The sequence below is a fragment of the Spea bombifrons genome, chromosome 4, assembly GCF_027358695.1.
Source record: "Spea bombifrons isolate aSpeBom1 chromosome 4, aSpeBom1.2.pri, whole genome shotgun sequence".
Lineage (NCBI taxonomy): Eukaryota > Metazoa > Chordata > Amphibia > Anura > Pelobatidae > Spea > Spea bombifrons.
In genome coordinates this window covers 17,461,356-17,483,589 of record NC_071090.1, presented here as the reverse complement: position 1 = coordinate 17,483,589, position 22,234 = coordinate 17,461,356, and positions in this window count along the sequence as shown.

The following is a 22,234-nucleotide window of genomic DNA, read 5'->3' as shown; positions in this document are numbered from 1 at the left end:
CTCCTGACCAACTGTTAGTTTAAAAAAATCCTGGCTCCTAACTTTTTTACCTGGCGCCTAGATTCACAAGAAATTTGTCAAGCCCTGGATGAAATCCTATGAGGAATGCCCTAGTATACACTCCTACCTTCCCACTGTAATAGGATACTTAATCATTATCCCATGGAAATCTGCAATGAAGTATATGTTGGAAAATCACACAGACGTTTCACAAGTAGTGATTTCTGAAATACCATAAATTATCCAATTTATGTGCTCGGGGGGGGGGGATGACTTCTATGACTGATCACTAAAGTAGTCTACATAACTGAAATCCAAACATCTGCCACAATTCGTTTAACTTCTTTAGTGCATAATATTCCACATATAATGTAAACAGACTCCTCAATAAATATGACTTCCTAATCGAGTAGCCACGGATTGGGTTCGATGCAAAGTAAGCACTTTGGGCTTTTTGTACTTTGACGTCGGTTTTGTTTTTCCCACACAGAGCACTCGGGTCAGCACAGTCCTCCTTTTGATCTTCAAATGTATTCAAGTTTCTCTGGTCGGAAAGTTAATAAAGAGATTCAGTGCCTCGTCGGAAATAGATATATTTCAAATGAGCAAATTCCCTGGTCAATTGTAACTTCAAATTACTACGAGTGACCATTGTTGGTGACCCATTAATTTTACTCGCATTTCCTTATGTTCCATACTATGCAATGATGCACTTCTTGTAGTTGGAATCTCACTTACACAATATCCGATTCTAATACTTTGTGGGCAACACATTGATGTATTCCCTTCAAATGTTCCCCGTACCTCCCGCTTATTTAAATAAACAGGTTGTTGTGGGTTAATAATGATAAAAACACAAATTGTCTACACCGCTTGGTGGCTTTAAACCTTCCGATATAATACAAACATAAGGGTTGGATGTGAACGGACACAAAAAAAAAAAAAAAAAAAAAAAACACGTCTGGAGAAGCAGACTGCATGGAAACCGGTACCCTTGTCTGAAGAACTGCTTGCACGCCAGCATCTTAGATCTGCACCTGTGTTCAAAATCACTGTTACTTAAAGCGACTGATTACAGCGGCCGCAATGACGGAAGGAATGTAAGTAAGACCATTCCGATACCTTATTATATATTTTTTTTAAAAACATACCCTTTTTTTTTTACTAAACCAATAATAACTTCAACTTGATGGCAAATAATACATTACCCGTAGAAACTCATACACCTTATTTATCAAAATACAACCCATGAAGTGGCATGAAGGTGGAGGTATGTATCGGCTACTAGGATACTGTTCTGCTGGCATAAATCACCGGGCTCATCACGCGGGGTGTAATATCACGTCACTGTACACTACATCACTTATCCAAGACGAGAATGCAAGGTATACAGGTCTGCGCTTGAGTAAGTGTCGTGGGGAAGCCTTCCCTATCCATAAATATTTTAACCCCTTAATGACAATTGTCGGTTCTGGCACGTCATGCACTAACATCAGGTTAGTGACAATTGACGTGCCAGGACCGTCATGACTTTAAGCGGGTGCAGAAAGCGATCTACGTTCGCTTTCTGCACCCAAACGGTGTTGCTGTAATGCCTCGACCTCGAGGCATTCAGCAACACCACGATCCGCACTAGGGGCCATGTCTGGCCCCTCCCCGGGGTGTCAACTTCCGCCATACCTTGTATGGCGGCGGACGCCCGTTTTAAAAGCGTTTAGGAGGCGATCAACGATCACCTCCTAAACTTAAATGGTGTCGCTGGAATGCCTCGATCAGGAGGCATTCAGCGACACCAAATACTTACCCCAGGACGGGCTGTGACCGCTCCGGAGAGCGGTCACAGCCGCCGCTGCAAGTGATCTTTGCCATCCGCAAAAATAAGTAAAAAGCAATCAAGTTGAAAAAGTTCGCTAGATGGTCTCCAGACCCTCTAGAGAACTCTGGCTCCACTTGCAGGTTGAATACAGGTACTGCATTCAACCATGCAAGTCAATGGAGCGCATCTTTCTAATCACTGTGATTAGTAATATTAAATTAAAAATAACAATTAGAAAAAAATAGTTTAAAAAAAAAAACAGTAAAATGTAAAAATAATTTCCCACTGATGTCACTATCAGGGGAACCTTCAAGTTGAAAAAAATGTAAAAATAAATAAAATAATTTATATATGAAAAATATATTTTTGTGAGCAAGTCCTAAAATTGCACATTTGCTTAAAACAATTCTCGCATGGAAAGAGTTAAAATACTGGCATATTAAATGCCCAAATTTATGATTTGATGGGGTAAATTGAATTGGCCGGGTTCAACAATGTCCCAATTAACACGGGGGGAAGGATGGCCACACATCTAATTTCCAATTAGAAAAATGCACACGTCCCAAATGTGGCCTTTTAGTTCCCCACTGGACTCAGGAGATGTTGCTGAACACATATTGGGGTGTCGTGTGACAGCGGCATATACCAGGAGCTGTAAATTCATACATAAAGTAGGTGTGTGGGGGGAAAAATACACACAAAAAAATACTACTGCAAACTTGCTGCAAAATGCTGGTGGTAAAATGTGTGCATGCAAAGAGTTAAAATACCAGCATTTAAAACACTCTGGGGTGTCTAGTTTTCAAAAATATATGGTTTTATTGGGCGCACTGAAATGGCACCAGCTATTTTCTGTGCATTCTATATCTCCTGCCATGTGATATACTTACTGCCCCAGCCCCGACTCTGCGAACATTGCGTGTGCAAAGTGCTCCACCTGATTTCACGCAGCTAACCCGTGGAAAGTGATTGGACTGCAGTGGAGGAGAGCAGCTGCCGCTGCCCCCTAAGGTTAAGTACCCTATTTTTTAAATCTTAATGAATGTGCCACTTTCCATCACCGGATGCCACTACCTGGGAGTTCACCAAGTTGGACAACAAGGAAGGACAGAGAAGGCCTGGGAGACTCCCTGCAATCAATATTCCACTGAACTGTCAAGTGCTGCCTACTGCTTTTTGTGTTTCCCCCACCTCCATTCCATTCCCATCACCATTTTCCTTCACATACCGTGTTCACAATCCTCTTGTTCCTCTTTTCTCTTTCCTCTGTTGTTAGTAAAATCATTATCTCTCTCCAGCCATCTGCAACCCCACACTATGTCTGTAATGCACCATGACTACTTTCTTCTCCCCTTCTCTCATCCCAAGCACTTTTCAACGTCACCTCCCCTCACTCCCGTCTTGGCTACTGTTACTCTGTCTTAGCTGGTCTCCCTCTTAACCGTCTCACCTCTCTACAATCCACCATGAATGCTGCTGCCAGACTCCTCTTCCTCTCCCGTCGCTTTACTAACGTCTCTCCCCTCTGTCAGTCTCTTCGCTGGCTGCCTGTGCGCTTCAGGATTCATTTCAAAATCCTCACTCTTTCTTTCAAAGCCCTTCACAGCGTTTCCCCTCCCTACATCTCCTCGCTCATCTCTCTAAATACACTTCACACCGGTCCCTCCGCTCATCCAACGATTTCCTTCTATCCTCTCCTCTGATTTCTAGCTCTCATGCACGCTTACGAGATTTCTCCAGGGCTGCTCCTATCCTCTGGAATGCCCTCCCCCGGTCTATCCTTCTCCCCACTGCCTTCGGTCCTTCAAAAGATCCCTCAAGACCCACTTCCTTAAGGACGCTTATAATATTGCACATTAACAACCCCCATATTCCCTTAGCTCATCTCTCCTAGTCCCTCTAATGCAATACTTACACTAGTGTGGCTAGTCTATCCCTTACAATGGCACCTTTTAACTATGGTGTAATACACCCTAAATCCCTCTAGATTGTAAGCTCCTTTGAGCAGGGCTCTCCTCACCTGTTGTTTCTGTAAGTCAATGTGTTATGTTACACGCTACTTGCTATGTCCTGTCTACCCATTGTACAGCGCTCTGGAATTTGATGGTGCGATATAAAACAGTAAATAATAAAAATAGTCTGCGCTTGCGTTCGCTTGAACGTTCGCATTCGGTTTTGTAGTCCTTTGCCAACTACGGAGCTGAAGATAAACCCAAACACACAACATTATTTTATACAGCCATAGTTAGCGCAGTTACTGCAGGTCTTGGACGCCAATCGTATCATATTCCTCTTTTTTTTTTTTTTTCCTGGGTCGGGGCGGCATTTCAGACACAAAGCTATTCTGCTGGCTGAAAAATGGTCTTTCTGGCATCTTTTCTTTTTTATTTGCTTTTTTCTTCATCTGAAATTTTACTGTTTTGTTGTTTGTTTGTTTGTTTTTTGCATGGGTCCTTTCTTGGAGCTTGAACACGAGAAAACATATTTGTCAATTGGCAGAAAAAGAGAGCATTCATCAAATGGTAAGCAATTAATATTTAATCAATCAAAAGACACAGGGGATGGGGAGGAAAAGCCGGCTTTGATGGGCAGTCACGTATTATAGTACCCGCACCACGCCAGAGACAGACTGGGAAAAAGGACTGAAGAGTGGAGAGCATTTCTTTTGGTGAACAAAGGGGTAGGCAAAGGGCAAGCGTTGGCTTTATATTGGGTGCTGTCCGACGGTAACACTCGCCAGCACCGCATAATGAAAATGCCTACCTGTACCCTCCTAGCATTATAATCATGCTAAATAGAGACAGCTCTTGGTGGCCCTGGGTTGTTCCTCTCCCTACACAGATCTCCATTACTATTATTACACATTTTATCCTCGCTACACTTAAGGACAGTCTATTCTGTCCTCAACGTGGATCTGAAACCAAAAATGAACTACTGTCTACCTCTCAAATCCCTAAAGTGTGAATTAAGGAGTTAATACATATTATATGTGTTTATCCATAAGTCTCTGCTTCCATTGGAAACTCTGCAGGTTTTTGAATTCCGGACAGCACTGATTCGTATTCAATTTCTTTGTGGTACATGGTGCTAATTAACGCCCAGCAGTAATAGCCGTGCAAGGCCTCACGCATACACCTTACACTTACGGTGCTCATGGCTTCCTTTTTATTGACTTTCAACTCCGTAATCTGACTCTTTATCTGTTGTTAAAAGTCGTGGCAAGAAACCCAATCCTATTTCAGTTATCTGGCTGTAATCATCGACCTGACCGCTGTCCAGTCCTGTTCTCTGGTGACCTGACACCACTCCTGTGTAATTCGCCTGCTACCCTTGCCGAGTGACCGGACTGCGAGTTACCTACAGCCGTTGGTAAGTGACCTCACTACGGACCAAATGTTTTAGAACCCCTTCTGCTCGGTTAAGATAACTACTGCAACCTATTCCTGCTATTTGCTTTTTTAAGGGAACATACATGGAACAAGCATAAAGCCACCTTGAAGCTAAAACAAGACCAAGAACTGTCTCAGGACACACGGGCAGCCTCGATGGACTTTGGCGGTTCTGCTGTGCGGAAACGTTGGGGATCTTCCACATTATCTGCTCTTCTGCCATGTATGTATTGATTTTTTATAATTTATGCTCTAGTAGCACTTTTGTGCATAATAAAGTATTTTGCTTATTTTATTTGAACGCACCTCAATACTGCTGCTGCCATATTCTAAATATTCTAAATTTCCTTGTAACAAGGGAAATGCATGGCTTTCTTGTCACTCATTGGCTGCTTTTTTTTTTTTTTTTAAGAATGCATATTAATGCATATTTAACATGATTTTTTGTGAAGCTGTCTGTGACATTATATTTTCCCTTTAAGATAAGCAGTAACAGAACAGTGATATTTATCCATAGTTGTGAGTTTTTGTGTTGCCACCTACCTCTGCCGCATCAGGTGAGAAGAATCGTACGCGCCGAGACCCAGAGGCAATGATCAGGAAATACACACGGGGCTCGAGGCAGGTACTTCTCAAACATGTGTTAAAATATTGCAGTTAGTTAAATGTTTGGGGTCTGCTAGCTGTTTTCATGGAAATTTGTAGCTGTAATATAGCAAAAAGAGTTTTCTAATAATCAATTAGCCTTTTAAACTTAAACTTGAATTAGTGATAACAACGTGTCATCAGACCGCAGGCTGTTTTCTGTATTTCTGATCTGGTTGATATTTTGATGGGCCAAATGTGTATGCGTGTGTGTGTGAATATAATTGCTGTAAAACATAAATACTGTGTATATATACATATACAAACATTAAAGATTAAATGTGTTTTTACCAAGAAAATGTAAAATTATAGAATCCAATTACAGGACTATGTGAAACCTGTGCTGACAGCTGTGTGTTTAGAAAAGAATCTGCTACCATGCTGCTGCAGATCATCTTCATCAATGAAATGATCTGTCTCAATCTTTCATCAGCTAAAAAGTCGGGGTCAGGTCCGTTGTGCGCATGCGCGGGCTTCCAGTTTGGCGCATGCGCAGTAGGGGGACGGTCACTTCCGGGTTTGGCCGACTTCCGGTTTAGTCCGGCCCGTTGTGCGCATGCGCGAACTTCCGGTTTCGCGCATGCGCAGTAGGTGGATGCCCCACTTCCGGTTTAGGGTCAGGTCCGTTCTGCGCATGCGCTGACTTCCGATTTCGCGCATGCGCAGTAGGTGGATGCCCCACTTCCGGTTTAGCTTCAGGTCCTTTCTGCGCATGCGCTGACTTCCGATTTCGCGCATGCGCAGTAGGTGGATGCCCCACTTCCGGTTTAGGGTCAGGTCCGTTCTGCGCATGCGCTGACTTCCGATTTCGCGCATGCGCAGTAGGTGGATGCCCCACTTCCGGTTTAGCTTCAGGTCCGTTCGGCGCATGCGCTGACTTCCGATTTCGGGCATGCGCAGTAGGTGGATGCCCCACTTCCGGTTTAGCTTCAGGTCCGTTCTGCGCATGCGCCGACTTCCGGTTTGGCGCCGACTTCCGGTTTGGCGCCATATAGCTGCCAGTCAGCTGGTAGAATCTCGGTTTTGACGGTCACCTATCTGCGCGCAGCCTGTGCAGTATCGTATTTCTGCCACGTGGCTTTATTTTAAATCCGTTCTGCATCCATCAAAAGCCTTGTATAAGGATATTGCATTTCACCGATTTTCTCAAGAATCTTGTGCCTCTGTGAAAAGTGCGCTGTAACATACATACATGTGGTGGTTTGCAGTGCGATCATCGGCCGCAGCAGAAACCTCTTCAACTTTATAGCCACCATGCCTGCCGTAAGCATTCTTGTGTTGCCTTTTTTTCTACTTAATCGAAAGATTAGACATTGGGGGACATGCTAAAACGTGTGTGCTTGGTAGCGGCTATATCACACGACCAGATTATATTTCCTAGAGCCGCTCGCTGCCAGACGCTTTTCTAGTTATCATAGTAAGCTAAAACGTTTGTTTTATGTTTGTTTTCTTCTTTTGGCCTCTGTGGCATGGCATGAGTGAAGATGCACGTCTCTTAAAACATTCTGTCCGTATATTAACTTTATTTTATCTTCTAGCCTGTGGATATATTTGTGCAAGGAGACGCTGAGTTTGTAAGCTCAGCAGAATGTTGCATTTAAGTGTTTATATATGATATGTAAATGTGTGTGTGTGTGTGTGTGTGTGTGTGTGTATATATATATATATATATATATATATATATATATATATATATATATATATATATATAGCCATGTTGTCCTGAACCATCTCCCCTTAAGGTATTCTGCCTCCCTTTTGGGAAGTACATGTAGGTCATGACATGCTGTCTAAGAGAAAAACAATAGAGGCCTACAAGGCAGAGATCTGTTCTGCTGTGTTTGCCACCTTTTAAAACCTATATCTTCAAAAAAACAAAATCATGCAAAGCAGGATCTATGGGCAATTTTTGCCATGGCTTAATGATGGTAAAAACTGTAGCTGTGTATGTATATATATAAAATGTGTGTGTGTGTGTGTGTGTGTGGAAACTTTAGCTACAGCTAACATAGTCTTGAACAAGGCTAAATAACTGGACATACAAGATGGATTAATCGTGTCTAGCAGCTAATTCTGTAGGATTATGTCTGTCTGTATATCGTCAAGCTGGTAAGTGCTATTGGGGCTCGGGTATGTTTTTGTATGACTAGGACTTCAAGCCACAAACATTGATGAATTACATCAATTCTACAAAGTGCCGGTGAACAAAATCCCGGCCAGATTGATAACTACTGGAAGAGTTTGACTGTGGTTATTGTTGCTGTGATCGTGGTGATATAACCATGTTTTGAGCCTAAGAGACAATTACTTATCTTCTCAGTAATGTTCCATTAGATGTATAATACGTTCCCCACATAGATTGTTCTTTTTTCCCCCATTTAAGATCCTTTACCTATTACAAAATGGGCAACTTGGACAACAGGACAGCAAATGCAGATCAGCTGCTCACGCAAGATGTTGAGAGGTTTTGTAACAGCGTGGTGAACCAGTATTCAAACTTAAGCAAGGTGAGTTTCCTCATGGCTCTTCTAGTTGTGAGTGTTTTGTTACCTTTTTTTTTTTTTTTTTTTTTTTTAGTTTGTGCTGGGTACTTCAAAAATAGGCTATGGCCCTTTATGCTCTTACTGTATTCCTTTCACAAGGAAAATAATTATAAAGTTAATGTAGCTGCCATTTATATTACCGGTGTATTACTTACACTGAGATTTACAGACAGGGGCCTCCTTTACAAATGTATCCATAGCTATTTTACCCCAATAAAGTGGTCTGTAGACTGTTGTACTTTCATGACTGCGTTTACATTTTATATAGCACCAACAGATTTGGTAGAGCTGTTACGATAGGGTACCGTAAAAGTAAATGCAACTTACAAATGAACATACGTTAAATATACTGGTACCGAAGATGACAAAAAATCTTTTGGCTACACTTATTATGCCTCCCCTTTTATTATGCTGTTATTTATCAATACAATTTACACACATGCATACGCTGTTCTTGTGAATAACATGTAATCATTTGCCACGTTAACTAGTGGCTTGCTTTCCTATTCTCCTATATTATAGATATTTCCCATTATTGTTGCGGGTATATAGAGTTGTTTTATTGTGAGTTTCATTTGTTATTTTTTTTTCTTCAGCCATTTTTGGATATCGTTCTGTATATCGTCAAGCTGACAAATGCTTTTGGCGTTCAGGTATGTTTTTGTGTGACTAGGGCTTCTTTAACAACACAAGTCACAAATATTGATGAATTACATCTATTGTGCAAAGAGCAGAGGGCCAAAATCCCGGTCAGATTGAACAGATTTGACTGTGGTTATTACTGCTGTGGTCATCATGATATAACCAGGTCCCAACCCCCCCCCCATGTTATCTGACGTTTTCATAATGTAGAAAATCAGCCAGGACAAATCATTCTTCACATGCTGATATATTTTGTTTTTTAGTTGCATCCAAGTCAAAGCCTCAATATTATACGCACATGGATTACTTTTAAGAGTTTATGGTAGATGTTTTTTTTTTGTTTTTTTTATGGTATATTGATTATTTTTTTATTCTTTCAAGTAACCTTTTAATATATTGTATTAATATTATATAATATTATCTAAAGGGCTCCATTTTGCTAGTAACTGGCTCAAGGCAGTCTGTTGTGCAATGGTGTGGGGCATCCGGCTTTATTAGAGCATAAATCTCCATGGGGCTTCCAAGAGATGCAACATTACAATGTGAACATGGTGGTTTTTGGCTACTCACACCAGACAGGAGACCATCAGAAAATGTTACTGGTAAGAATTATTTACATGTCATACTTTAGTAATATTTTTACGTTTGCTATAGAAGATGGTGACAGTTTAGCATTATTATTATTTACTGTGGGATATAGGTAGGCTGAGGCAGTGGGAGACACTCTGTATGCCTGGGTCTCTCAGATGGCTTCATCTGCATATAGCTGTGTAAAAAGTAGACTGTTTATTGATTTTAAGTGGTCAGTGTCTATGCTGGCATTTAATGTCTGTGGTGTGCTTTTTGATTATTGCAGATCTAGAGACTGTGGTTGGTTACCTGGTTGTCAGCAGTCCGTTCCTCACCCCTAACCACCCCGCGTGGACTGAGCTGAGCTCCTTGAGGTGAGTGAAATAATGGTGGGATAAACGATGATATACTCTGCAGCCGGGCATGTTCTTAATGTTTAATGCTTTGCCTTGAAGGATTATTACCAGAGTGGAAGAATGCTGCTGAGGATGTCTCAGGCATTGGGACGAATCGTCCTCGCAGGACGGGAAACGACAATATCTTACATAGAGACCATATGACTTTGGGAACGTTACGGGACCAAGTCATTTACCCAGACACTCCAGAACACTGGAAACGTAAAGGTATTCCTGATAAGGCGAGAAAAACGGTCCGGTATGTTGAAACTTCTCTTCTAATTTTCTTACACACTGAAATGACTTGCTTAGCTGTATTTAGTTAAGTGGCTTAACTACTCATCTTTGTTTTATATTCACTCCCTAGGTATTGAAGGAATACCTTGACAATGTGCAGCTGGGTTAGATTTTGGAACGTGAAGGCGGCTGGGACAGTGTTCAAGACTGGATGTACTGAGTGGGGGCGAAAAGCAGAGGATGGCAGTACGTATTTGAACTTGGTTTTAATTTACAGACTACAGAATTCTGATTTTCTAGCATTGTATATGTGTCAATTTATAGGCTGAGCTGGTGTGTTCAGTGGATGAGACACACTGCGATACTAGGATTACAGAGGAATTGGATTTAACTTTCAATATTCTGTTTTTGACCGCTAATAAATCCGTCCAACTATCTCCAATTTGTACTTGCTCAACAATGAAATGAAATGGGGAAAAAAAAACATAGTAAAACTTTATAATAGAAGCAAGTCTATAATAAAAGCAAGTCTGGGTAATCTAACTTCAAATTCACATTTTCTGAAATTAGTATTTTTCACTGTGGCTATGCTAAATCAGTCACTTTGGATTATTGACTTTGATTACGATACACAAGAGTCTTACAGCTCTGGCAATAACACCAATGTGCACAAAACTGTAAATATGGACAGTTGAAGATCCCTATGGAACCCTGTGCTAACTAATCGACCAAAGCTTCGCTCCTGTAGTTAATAAAACTAAACACACGGTGCCCAAGCAGTGCAGATTGGGATTCCGCATACGCCCAGAGCTCCTGGTGAAGGACGGCAGGCAGTTTATAATTGTTTGACGTTTATAAAGAAATGTCATTAGCGCGTGGACCTTATAAATTCTGTGACATTTTCTGCCGTTGACAGAATTTTATCCACAGAAGCCATCCGATCGTGGAAACTTTTTGCTGTCCGTGTGTTCCAAAATCAGTTGCTTAGACGTCGTCTTACACACGCTCCAGATTTTCATACATTGGTCTTCTAATGCCGTCTGTTGTCTCCAGCACGTTGCCTCTTTCAACTGTGAACAAAGCTATTCCAACCTAAGAGGATAAGAAAAGGAAGCACAGTGTCACACAGAAAGTCCCTATGGAAGCACCACAAGGTAAATCTTTTAAACATTTCATGAAAGCACTGCAGAGTCTGCATAATTGTATTTAAAAAAAAAAAAAATCATAATTCCCTTCATCTCTAAAGAAAATGCTATGAAAAGGGCTCCTAGCCTGAAAAGAAAAGGTAGACCATGCGTTTATTCAAGACATTGTGTATCTTCATTAACCTTCTAGACAGATACACCTGTTGACCACACTACAACTTCTACTACTACCACTACTTGGAGACTTAATGTGCCCCTTTTGCTAAACCCGCATTTATAGTTCTTTACACTAAATACGTATATGTAACTATGCTTAGGCATTAAATAAGCAAGGCATATATGTTACAAACCCACCTTAAGTGTATACCCTTGGGAGTTATCTTCTCCTTCTCACTGAATCTACATGATTATTCCTCACCATTATGTTACCTTTACGCCGTTGTTCATTTGTAAGGGTGGGTGGGGAGAAGGTTTAGGACATGGATACTGATTAGATAAAGGTGTCCCTGGCTCTCACAGATCTCCGCACAGACCTCAGCTCTATTAACCTTCAGAACTTCAGAACTCAATCAATTTACTCTCTCTCCTATCTCAAACATGACATGCCCTTAACAACGCCACCTCTGTCTATAACTCCACTCTCGCATCTGCTCTCTATCATGTAGCACCAGTTACTACTCGCTCCTCGCGACGTTCACGCTTCCAACCCTGGCACATGACTGTAACCCCAACACCTACGTCGATGTTCCCGCACCGCTCAACGTAGTTGGCGAAAGTCCCCTCATTCCATGTCTGACTTTCTGCGCTATAAATGAATGCTATGTTCCTACTACTCTGCCTTCAATCTCCTCCCTGTCTTACAACCCTAAACGACTCTAATAATGCTTTCAATTCCCTGCTTCAACCGATCCCTACGACCCCTTCCACTAACCTTAATGCATCAGACTTTGCCACATACTTCGATAATAAAATGAAAACTATCAGAGATGACATATCTGCACAGTCACCACCCTGCCCTCATCCTTAGGCTTTCAATACCACCTGTATGCTGATGAAGCCCAGATCTATCTATCCTCCCCTGATCTCTCTCCCTCTGTCTTAGATCGTGTAACTAACTGCCTTGCATCTGTCTCCACCTGGATATCAACATGTTTCTTGAAACTTAACCTCTCCAAAACAGGACTTCTCATCTTCCCGCCTTCCGATGCTAAGACTCCCCCATCAATTTCCCTCATTGTTGATTGCGCCATCATCTCCCAGTCTACTCATGCACACGCAGTCTTGGTGTCACCCTTGACCTCCGACCTTTCGTTCACCCCCCCACATTCAGTCTGTCTCCGTCCCCATCTTAAAAAACATTGCCAGCATCCATCCCTCCCTTCCAAACACAGCATGCCACTTAGGCTCTTGTCCATGCCCTGATTGTCTCCCATCTTGATTACTGTAACTCTGTCTAAGCTGGTCTTAACAGCTTCACCGCTCTACAATCCACCATGAATGCTGCTGCCAGACTTATCTTACTCTCTCATCGCTTTACTAACATCTCTCCCCTCTGTCAGTCTCTTCACTGGCTTCCTGTGCGCCTCAGGATTCATTTCAAAATCCTTACTCTTACCTTCAAAGCCCTTCGGTTCCCCTCCCTACATCTCCTCGTTCATCTCTAAATACACTCCACGCCGCTCTCTCTGCTCACCCAATGATCTCCTTCTCTCCTCTGATTTCTAGCTCTCATGCACGCTTACAAGATTTCTCCAGGGCTGCCCCTATCCTCTGGAATGCCCTCCCCCAGTCTATCCGTCTCTCTCCCTGCCTTCGATCCTTCAAAAAATCCCTCTTCCCCACTTCTTTAAGGGGCGCTTATATTGCACATTAACACCCCCCCCCCATATTCCCTTAGCTCACCTCTCCTAGTCTCTCTAATGCAGTACTTACACTAGTGTGGCTGCTCCATCCCTTACAATGGCACTAAATCCCTCTAGATTGTTAACTCCTTTGCGCAGGGACCTCCTCACCTGTTGTTGCTGTAAGTCAATTTGTTATGTTACATACTACTTGCTATGTCCTGTCTACCCGTTGTCCAGCGCTACAGAATCTGATGGTGCTATATAAAACATAAATAATAAGTCTCTTCGCCTATCACATTGTGCATTATACAGGGCCAGCTCAGCCCTTGAGGCTGGACAAACCGGCAAACTGAATTGTAAAGCGAGAAAGCTGAAACCCCAACCCTTGCCAATGCGAGTGAGTGGGCGCCTTTCATAGGAATAGGTGGCAGGTACTGAATCATAGTTGGGCCTCATTCTGTGTCCTTGTGGTCAGTGGGACAGTCGATCGCTGTTTAGGGAGAACCTCAACTCTTGTTTGATGAGGCAAAGGCCGCTTCTCACGAGACGTAATTACCTCTGCCAAGAAAGCGTGCTTTGCCTTGCTCATTTTAAGGGGATCCTTATGTTGTAATGCCAGTGCCAGGCTTAAGGCCTGAAGATGGCACAGCCGCACCACCAGTATATGTGCAAATCTGTTTTTTTTGGTGATACACGTGGTGTTTCTAATATTAGAACTACATTTTTATTATTTTGCTCTGTAATATTGAGGTCACTGATTCATGTTTCCCCTCTCTCGCAGTACTACCTCCACATGGACAGCAGAGGAAACAGCAGATAACAGATGACGCCATTGAATTCAGCTCTTAAGTGTTTTATGCTGATAAATATCGGTGTACACTGGAACTCGAAAGTTTTTTTTTTCCTTGAAGTTTAGTTCCGAAGGGAATGCTATAATTTCTTTTTGGTTTTTTTTTTGACCAAAGAATGGCCGTAGGATCGTAGATGATTGTGTCACTTCTTGTTTTGCACTAGATACCGCTGGCTAGACTAGAGGATCCCCTAAGCACCTGGCTCTGATGGGATACGCTGCATCTGCTGTAACGGTTTTCCTTTTTAAATTAATCTCCGGTTCAATTTTGTTGCACCTGACTAATCGGTTGAGTAAAATCCCTGAGCGTTGGCACTTGGCCCAAAATAGAACCAGTTGACAGGTTCGTATGTCTCACTAGGTGTGCGGGTTGGACTGAATTCATACCTCGTCAGATTTTATACAGTTCCCTGATAAAGATTTACATGTCCTTCCCAGTAAGATTTAAAATCTATTAATTTAAACTAGTAGGATGACTTTTTACATTGTTAAATGGAGCAGTCTCTACTGGAACGTAAACCATGTATTGTAGATATGTGTTTTGGGGGGGTTAAGCAAATCGTGTAACATAGAAATGTGCTTGATGAAGGCATGCACTACGTATGCAATAAATTGAATGTGTGTGAATCCTTCCCCAAAGTCTCTACTCTGTGCTTAATGTCATCCTGGCAAATGGTAAACATTCTGGGTAAAGTTTGATCCACAAACTTACTGCATTCGCTGGAACAAATCCGTACGGTTGGCTCTAACCAGCGGCCATAGAAAACTTCCCATGCCATGCGATGTAGAGACTCAGACCTTAAACGGTCCTTGGTCTGTTTTCCCCCCAATTATTGCTAAAACCTTTTGAAGTAACCTGTGTCACCGTGGATATTTATAAGGCATCCAAGGAAATTAAAATGTGCAAAAAATGTTTTTCTCCTGAACACCCCACCACCATATTATACCGGTAAGGAAGCGGGTAGCTGTAAACTTGCATAAACTACATGGATGAAATCAGGGCTCGACAAATCCCAGGCGCCAGGTCGCCGTGGCGACAGAAAATGTTGTCCTGGCGCCTAGGTTTTGTCAGCCTCTTACATCCGGAAAAAAATGTGGATGTAAGAGGCACCACACGGGGGCGCTGCTGTTGCTGTCTGCCCAGGAGTCTGGGCAGACAGCACAGCCACTCAGAGCCCGCCCCCGAGCCTGAGACCACTCCCACGGAGTGAGCCTGTAGGCTGAAAACGTGGTTGCTGCAAAACCAGCAATCGCGTTTTCAGCTGCCACAGGCAGCTTCAGGGAAGCAGGTTGTGTGTTGATTGGGTCCCAACACAAGTGTGGGGACCTGACACAACACCCCCCTGCTGCCTGATCGCTCCATGAGAGCGACAGTGCAGCGTTAACCCCTTTAATGCCGCGATCGCGGCATTTAGGGGTTAATTCCCGTTTTTGTAAGGGGCTCTGCTGCTGGTGGTCTGCCTGGAAGCCCAGGCAGACCAGCAACAGCAAAAATGAGCCCCCACAAGCTCTTTGATGATTCCTGTAGGCATGGAAGCCTACAGCAGTCATCAAAGACTCCCCCCTGCAATGGCTGGTCTATAGACCAGCAATTGAGTCCCAGCTGCCAGAGGCAGCTTCAGGGACAGGGGAGAGGGTTCTTTGGTCTCCCCATGAGTGTGGAGAGCAGCCCCAACACCCCCCTGCTGCCTGATCGCTCCCTGAGAGCGACAGTGCAGCGTTAACCCCTTCAATGCCACAATTGTGTATGACACATTCGTGGCATTGCAGGGGTTAACATTTGTCCCCACAACCTTGTGGGGACTAAATATCAGTCAATGCTGTGCTCCAATGGAACATCAGCATTGAAAGGGTTAAAAAAATAATAATAATAAAAAAAAAAACAGCACTGACCTGAAAGTCCAGGGTGCTTCCAGGTCAAACGCTGTGAGTTTAGTAAGTGGGCTGGTGATGATCAGATCCCTCCTGACCAACTGTTAGTTTAAAAAAATCCTGGCTCCTAACTTTTTTACCTGGCGCCTAGATTCACAAGAAATTTGTCAAGCCCTGGATGAAATCCTATGAGGAATGCCCTAGTATACACTCCTACCTTCCCACTGTAATAGGATACTTAATCATTATCCCATGGAAATCTGCAATGAAGTATATGTTGGAAAATCACACAGACGTTTCACAAGTAGTGATTTCTGAAATACCATAAATTATCCAATTTATGTGCTCGGGGGGGGGGGATGACTTCTATGACTGATCACTAAAGTAGTCTACATAACTGAAATCCAAACATCTGCCACAATTCGTTTAACTTCTTTAGTGCATAATATTCCACATATAATGTAAACAGACTCCTCAATAAATATGACTTCCTAATCGAGTAGCCACGGATTGGGTTCGATGCAAAGTAAGCACTTTGGGCTTTTTGTACTTTGACGTCGGTTTTGTTTTTCCCACACAGAGCACTCGGGTCAGCACAGTCCTCTTTTTGATCTTCAAATGTATTCAAGTTTCTCTGGTCGGAAAGTTAATAAAGAGATTCAGTGCCTCGTCGGAAATAGATATATTTCAAATGAGCAAATTCCCTGGTCAATTGTAACTTCAAATTACTACGAGTGACCATTGTTGGTGACCCATTAATTTTACTCGCATTTCCTTATGTTCCATACTATGCAATGATGCACTTCTTGTAGTTGGAATCTCACTTACACAATATCCGATTCTAATACTTTGTGGGCAACACATTGATGTATTCCCTTCAAATGTTCCCCGTACCTCCCGCTTATTTAAATAAACAGGTTGTTGTGGGTTAATAATGATAAAAACACAAATTGTCTACACCGCTTGGTGGCTTTAAACCTTCCGATATAATACAAACATAAGGGTTGGATGTGAACGGACACAAAAAAAAAAAAAAAAAAAAACACGTCTGGAGAAGCAGACTGCATGGAAACCGGTACCCTCGTCTGAAGAACTGCTTGCACGCCAGCATCTTAGATCTGCACCTGTGTTCAAAATCACTGTTACTTAAAGCGACTGATTACAGCGGCCGCAATGACGGAAGGAATGTAAGTAAGACCATTCCGATACCTTATTATATATTTTTTTTAAAAACATACCCTTTTTTTTTTACTAAACCAATAATAACTTCAACTTGATGGCAAATAATACATTACCCGTAGAAACTCATACACCTTATTTATCAAAATACAACCCATGAAGTGGCATGAAGGTGGAGGTATGTATCGGCTACTAGGATACTGTTCTGCTGGCATAAATCACCGGGCTCATCACGCGGGGTGTAATATCACGTCACTGTACACTACATCACTTATCCAAGACGAGAATGCAAGGTATACAGGTCTGCGCTTGAGTAAGTGTCGTGGGGAAGCCTTCCCTATCCATAAATATTTTAACCCCTTAATGACAATTGTCGGTTCTGGCACGTCATGCACTAACATCAGGTTAGTGACAATTGACGTGCCAGGACCGTCATGACTTTAAGCGGGTGCAGAAAGCGATCTACGTTCGCTTTCTGCACCCAAACGGTGTTGCTGTAATGCCTCGACCTCGAGGCATTCAGCAACACCACGATCGGCACTAGGGGCCATGTCTGGCCCCTCCCCGGGGTGTCAACTTCCGCCATACCTTGTATGGCGGCGGACGCCCGTTTTAAAAGCGTTTAGGAGGCGATCAACGATCACCTCCTAAACTTAAATGGTGTCGCTGGAATGCCTCGATCAGGAGGCATTCAGCGACACCAAATACTTACCCCAGGACGGGCTGTGACCGCTCCGGAGAGCGGTCACAGCCGCCGCTGCAAGTGATCTTTGCCATCCGCAAGACGGTGGCCACCCTGTAAAAAAAAAAAAAAATAAGTAAAAAGCAATCAAGTTGAAAAAGTTCGCTAGATGGTCTCCAGACCCTCTAGAGAACTCTGGCTCCACTTGCAGGTTGAATACAGGTACTGCATTCAACCATGCAAGTCAATGGAGCGCATCTTTCTAATCACTGTGATTAGTAATATTAAATTAAAAATAACAATTAGAAAAAAATAGTTTAAAAAAAAAACAGTAAAATGTAAAAATAATTTCCCACTGATGTCACTATCAGGGGAACCTTCAAGTTGAAAAAAATGTAAAAATAAATAAAATAATTTATATATGAAAAATATATTTTTGTGAGCAAGTCCTAAAATTGCACATTTGCTTAAAACAATTCTCGCATGGAAAGAGTTAAAATACTGGCATATTAAATGCCCAAATTTATGATTTGATGGGGTAAATTGAATTGGCCGGGTTCAACAATGTCCCAATTAACACGGGGGGAAGGATGGCCACACATCTAATTTCCAATTAGAAAAATGCACACGTCCCAAATGTGGCCTTTTAGTTCCCCACTGGACTCAGGAGATGTTGCTGAACACATATTGGGGTGTCGTGTGACAGCGGCATATACCAGGAGCTGTAAATTCATACATAAAGTAGGTGTGTGGGGGGAAAAATACACACAAAAAAATACTACTGCAAACTTGCTGCAAAATGCTGGTGGTAAAATGTGTGCATGCAAAGAGTTAAAATACCAGCATTTAAAACACTCTGGGGTGTCTAGTTTTCAAAAATATATGGTTTTATTGGGCGCACTGAAATGGCACCAGCTATTTTCTGTGCATTCTATATCTCCTGCCATGTGATATACTTACTGCCCCAGCCCCGACTCTGCGAACATTGCGTGTGCAAAGTGCTCCACCTGATTTCACGCAGCTAACCCGTGGAAAGTGATTGGACTGCAGTGGAGGAGAGCAGCTGCCGCTGCCCCCTAAGGTTAAGTACCCTATTTTTTAAATCTTAATGAATGTGCCACTTTCCATCACCGGATGCCACTACCTGGGAGTTCACCAAGTTGGACAACAAGGAAGGACAGAGAAGGCCTGGGAGACTCCCTGCAATCAATATTCCACTGAACTGTCAAGTGCTGCCTACTGCTTTTTGTGTTTCCCCCACCTCCATTCCATTCCCATCACCATTTTCCTTCACATACCGTGTTCACAATCCTCTTGTTCCTCTTTTCTCTGTTGTTAGTAAAATCATTATCTCTCTCCAGCCATCTGCAACCCCACACTATGTCTGTAATGCACCATGACTACTTTCTTCTCCCCTTCTCTCATCCCAAGCACTTTTCAACGTCACCTCCCCTCACTCCTGTCTTGGCTACTGTTACTCTGTCTTAGCTGGTCTCCCTCTTAACCGTCTCACCTCTCTACAATCCACCATGAATGCTGCTGCCAGACTCCTCTTCCTCTCCCGTCGCTTTACTAACGTCTCTCCCCTCTGTCAGTCTCTTCGCTGGCTGCCTGTGCGCTTCAGGATTCATTTCAAAATCCTCACTCTTTCTTTCAAAGCCCTTCACAGCGTTTCCCCTCCCTACATCTCCTCGCTCATCTCTCTAAATACACTTCACACCGGTCCCTCCGCTCATCCAACGATTTCCTTCTATCCTCTCCTCTGATTTCTAGCTCTCATGCACGCTTACGAGATTTCTCCAGGGCTGCTCCTATCCTCTGGAATGCCCTCCCCCGGTCTATCCTTCTCCCCACTGCCTTCGGTCCTTCAAAAGATCCCTCAAGACCCACTTCCTTAAGGACGCTTATAATATTGCACATTAACAACCCCCATATTCCCTTAGCTCATCTCTCCTAGTCCCTCTAATGCAATACTTACACTAGTGTGGCTAGTCTATCCCTTACAATGGCACCTTTTAACTATGGTGTAATACACCCTAAATCCCTCTAGATTGTAAGCTCCTTTGAGCAGGGCTCTCCTCACCTGTTGTTTCTGTAAGTCAATGTGTTATGTTACACGCTACTTGCTATGTCCTGTCTACCCATTGTACAGCGCTCTGGAATTTGATGGTGCGATATAAAACAGTAAATAATAAAAATAGTCTGCGCTTGCGTTCGCTTGAACGTTCGCATTCGGTTTTGTAGTCCTTTGCCAACTACGGAGCTGAAGATAAACCCAAACACACAACATTATTTTATACAGCCATAGTTAGCGCAGTTACTGCAGGTCTTGGACGCCAATCGTATCATATTCCTCTTTTTTTTTTTTTTTTCCTGGGTCGGGGCGGCATTTCAGACACAAAGCTATTCTGCTGGCTGAAAAATGGTCTTTCTGGCATCTTTTCTTTTTTATTTGCTTTTTTCTTCATCTGAAATTTTACTGTTTTGTTGTTTGTTTGTTTGTTTTTTGCATGGGTCCTTTCTTGGAGCTTGAACACGAGAAAACATATTTGTCAATTGGCAGAAAAAGAGAGCATTCATCAAATGGTAAGCAATTAATATTTAATCAATCAAAAGACACAGGGGATGGGGAGGAAAAGCCGGCTTTGATGGGCAGTCACGTATTATAGTACCCGCACCACGCCAGAGACAGACTGGGAAAAAGGACTGAAGAGTGGAGAGCATTTCTTTTGGTGAACAAAGGGGTAGGCAAAGGGCAAGCGTTGGCTTTATATTGGGTGCTGTCCGACGGTAACACTCGCCAGCACCGCATAATGAAAATGCCTACCTGTACCCTCCTAGCATTATAATCATGCTAAATAGAGACAGCTCTTGGTGGCCCTGGGTTGTTCCTCTCCCTACACAGATCTCCATTACTATTATTACACATTTTATCCTCGCTACACTTAAGGACAGTCTATTCTGTCCTCAACGTGGATCTGAAACCAAAAATGAACTAGTCTACCTCTCAAATCCCTAAAGTGGGAATTAAGGAGTTAATACATATTACCGTATTTGCTCGATTATAAGACGAGGTTTTTTTCAGAGCAAATGCTCTGAAAAATACCCCTCGTCTTATAATCGGGGTCGTCTTCTAATCAGACCTCAAATAGAGGTCTGATTAGGAGACTAAGATCCAGATCCCCCGCACCGCTGCAGGGGACCTGGATCCTCCTGTCGTCGCTCCCCCCCCACCACACACTTACCGGTGCTTCCGGAGGTGAAGTTGGCAGCGGGGGTTTGTATGCGTCCGTCGCAAATACCTTCCCCGACTGTCAGAGATCAGAGTTCCAGAGTTCCTGATCTCTGACAGCCGGGGAAGCTATTTGCGACGGACGCATACAAACCCCCGCTGCCAACTCCACCTCCTTCCGGCTGCCGCGGAATGAGACGTCAACCCGCTGCCCCGGCAATACAGCAGGAAATTGGAAGCACCGGTAAGTAAGTGTGTGTGTGTGTGTGTGTAGGGCATTTCTGGAATGCCTTACACCCCTATATGCCACTCTGGCACTTAGGGGGTTAAAAGGCATATTATGGGGCAGAGTGGCATATAGGGAGGTATAAGGCATTTCAGGAGGCATAGTGGCGTTAAGGGGGCATTTAATAGTGCACTCTGCCTCCTGAAATGCCTTATACCTCCCTATATGCCACTCTGCCCCATAATATGCCTTTTAACCCCCTAAATGCCAGAGTGGCATATAGGGGTATAAGGCATTTCTGGAGGCAGAGTGCTCTATATAATGCCTTTTAACTCCCTTAATGCCACTCTGCCTCCTGGAATGCCTTATACCTCCCTATATGCCACTCTGCCCCATAATATGCATTTTAACCCCCTAAATGCCAGAATGGGATATAGGGGTATAAGGCATTTCTGGAGGCAGAGTGGCACATAGGGGGTCAAAAGGCATACCATGGGGCACAGTGGCATATAGAGGGTTAAAAGGCATATCATGGGCCACAGTGCCATATTGGTGTGGCAAGCCTGGGGGCAGATGTGCGTAACTGGGGGACAGGTTGGAAAATACAAGAAATAAAAACAAAAAAAATATATTTTTCTCAATCATAGCTTTTATTAAAAAAAATAGTTTACATGAATTAACATTTACTGGTAAAACTTTTTTCCTTTAGGGTCGTCTTATATTCAGGCTTTTTCTTTTTTTCCTAAGTTAATATTCAGATTTTGGGGGGTCGTCTTATAATCAGGGTCGTCTTATAATCGAGCAAATACGGTATATGTGTTTATCCATAAGTCTCTGCTTCCATTGGAAACTCTGCAGGTTTTTGAATTCCGGACAGCACTGATTCGTATTCAATTTCTTTGTGGTACATGGTGCTAATTAACGCCCAGCAGTAATAGCCGTGCAAGGCCTCACGCATACACCTTAC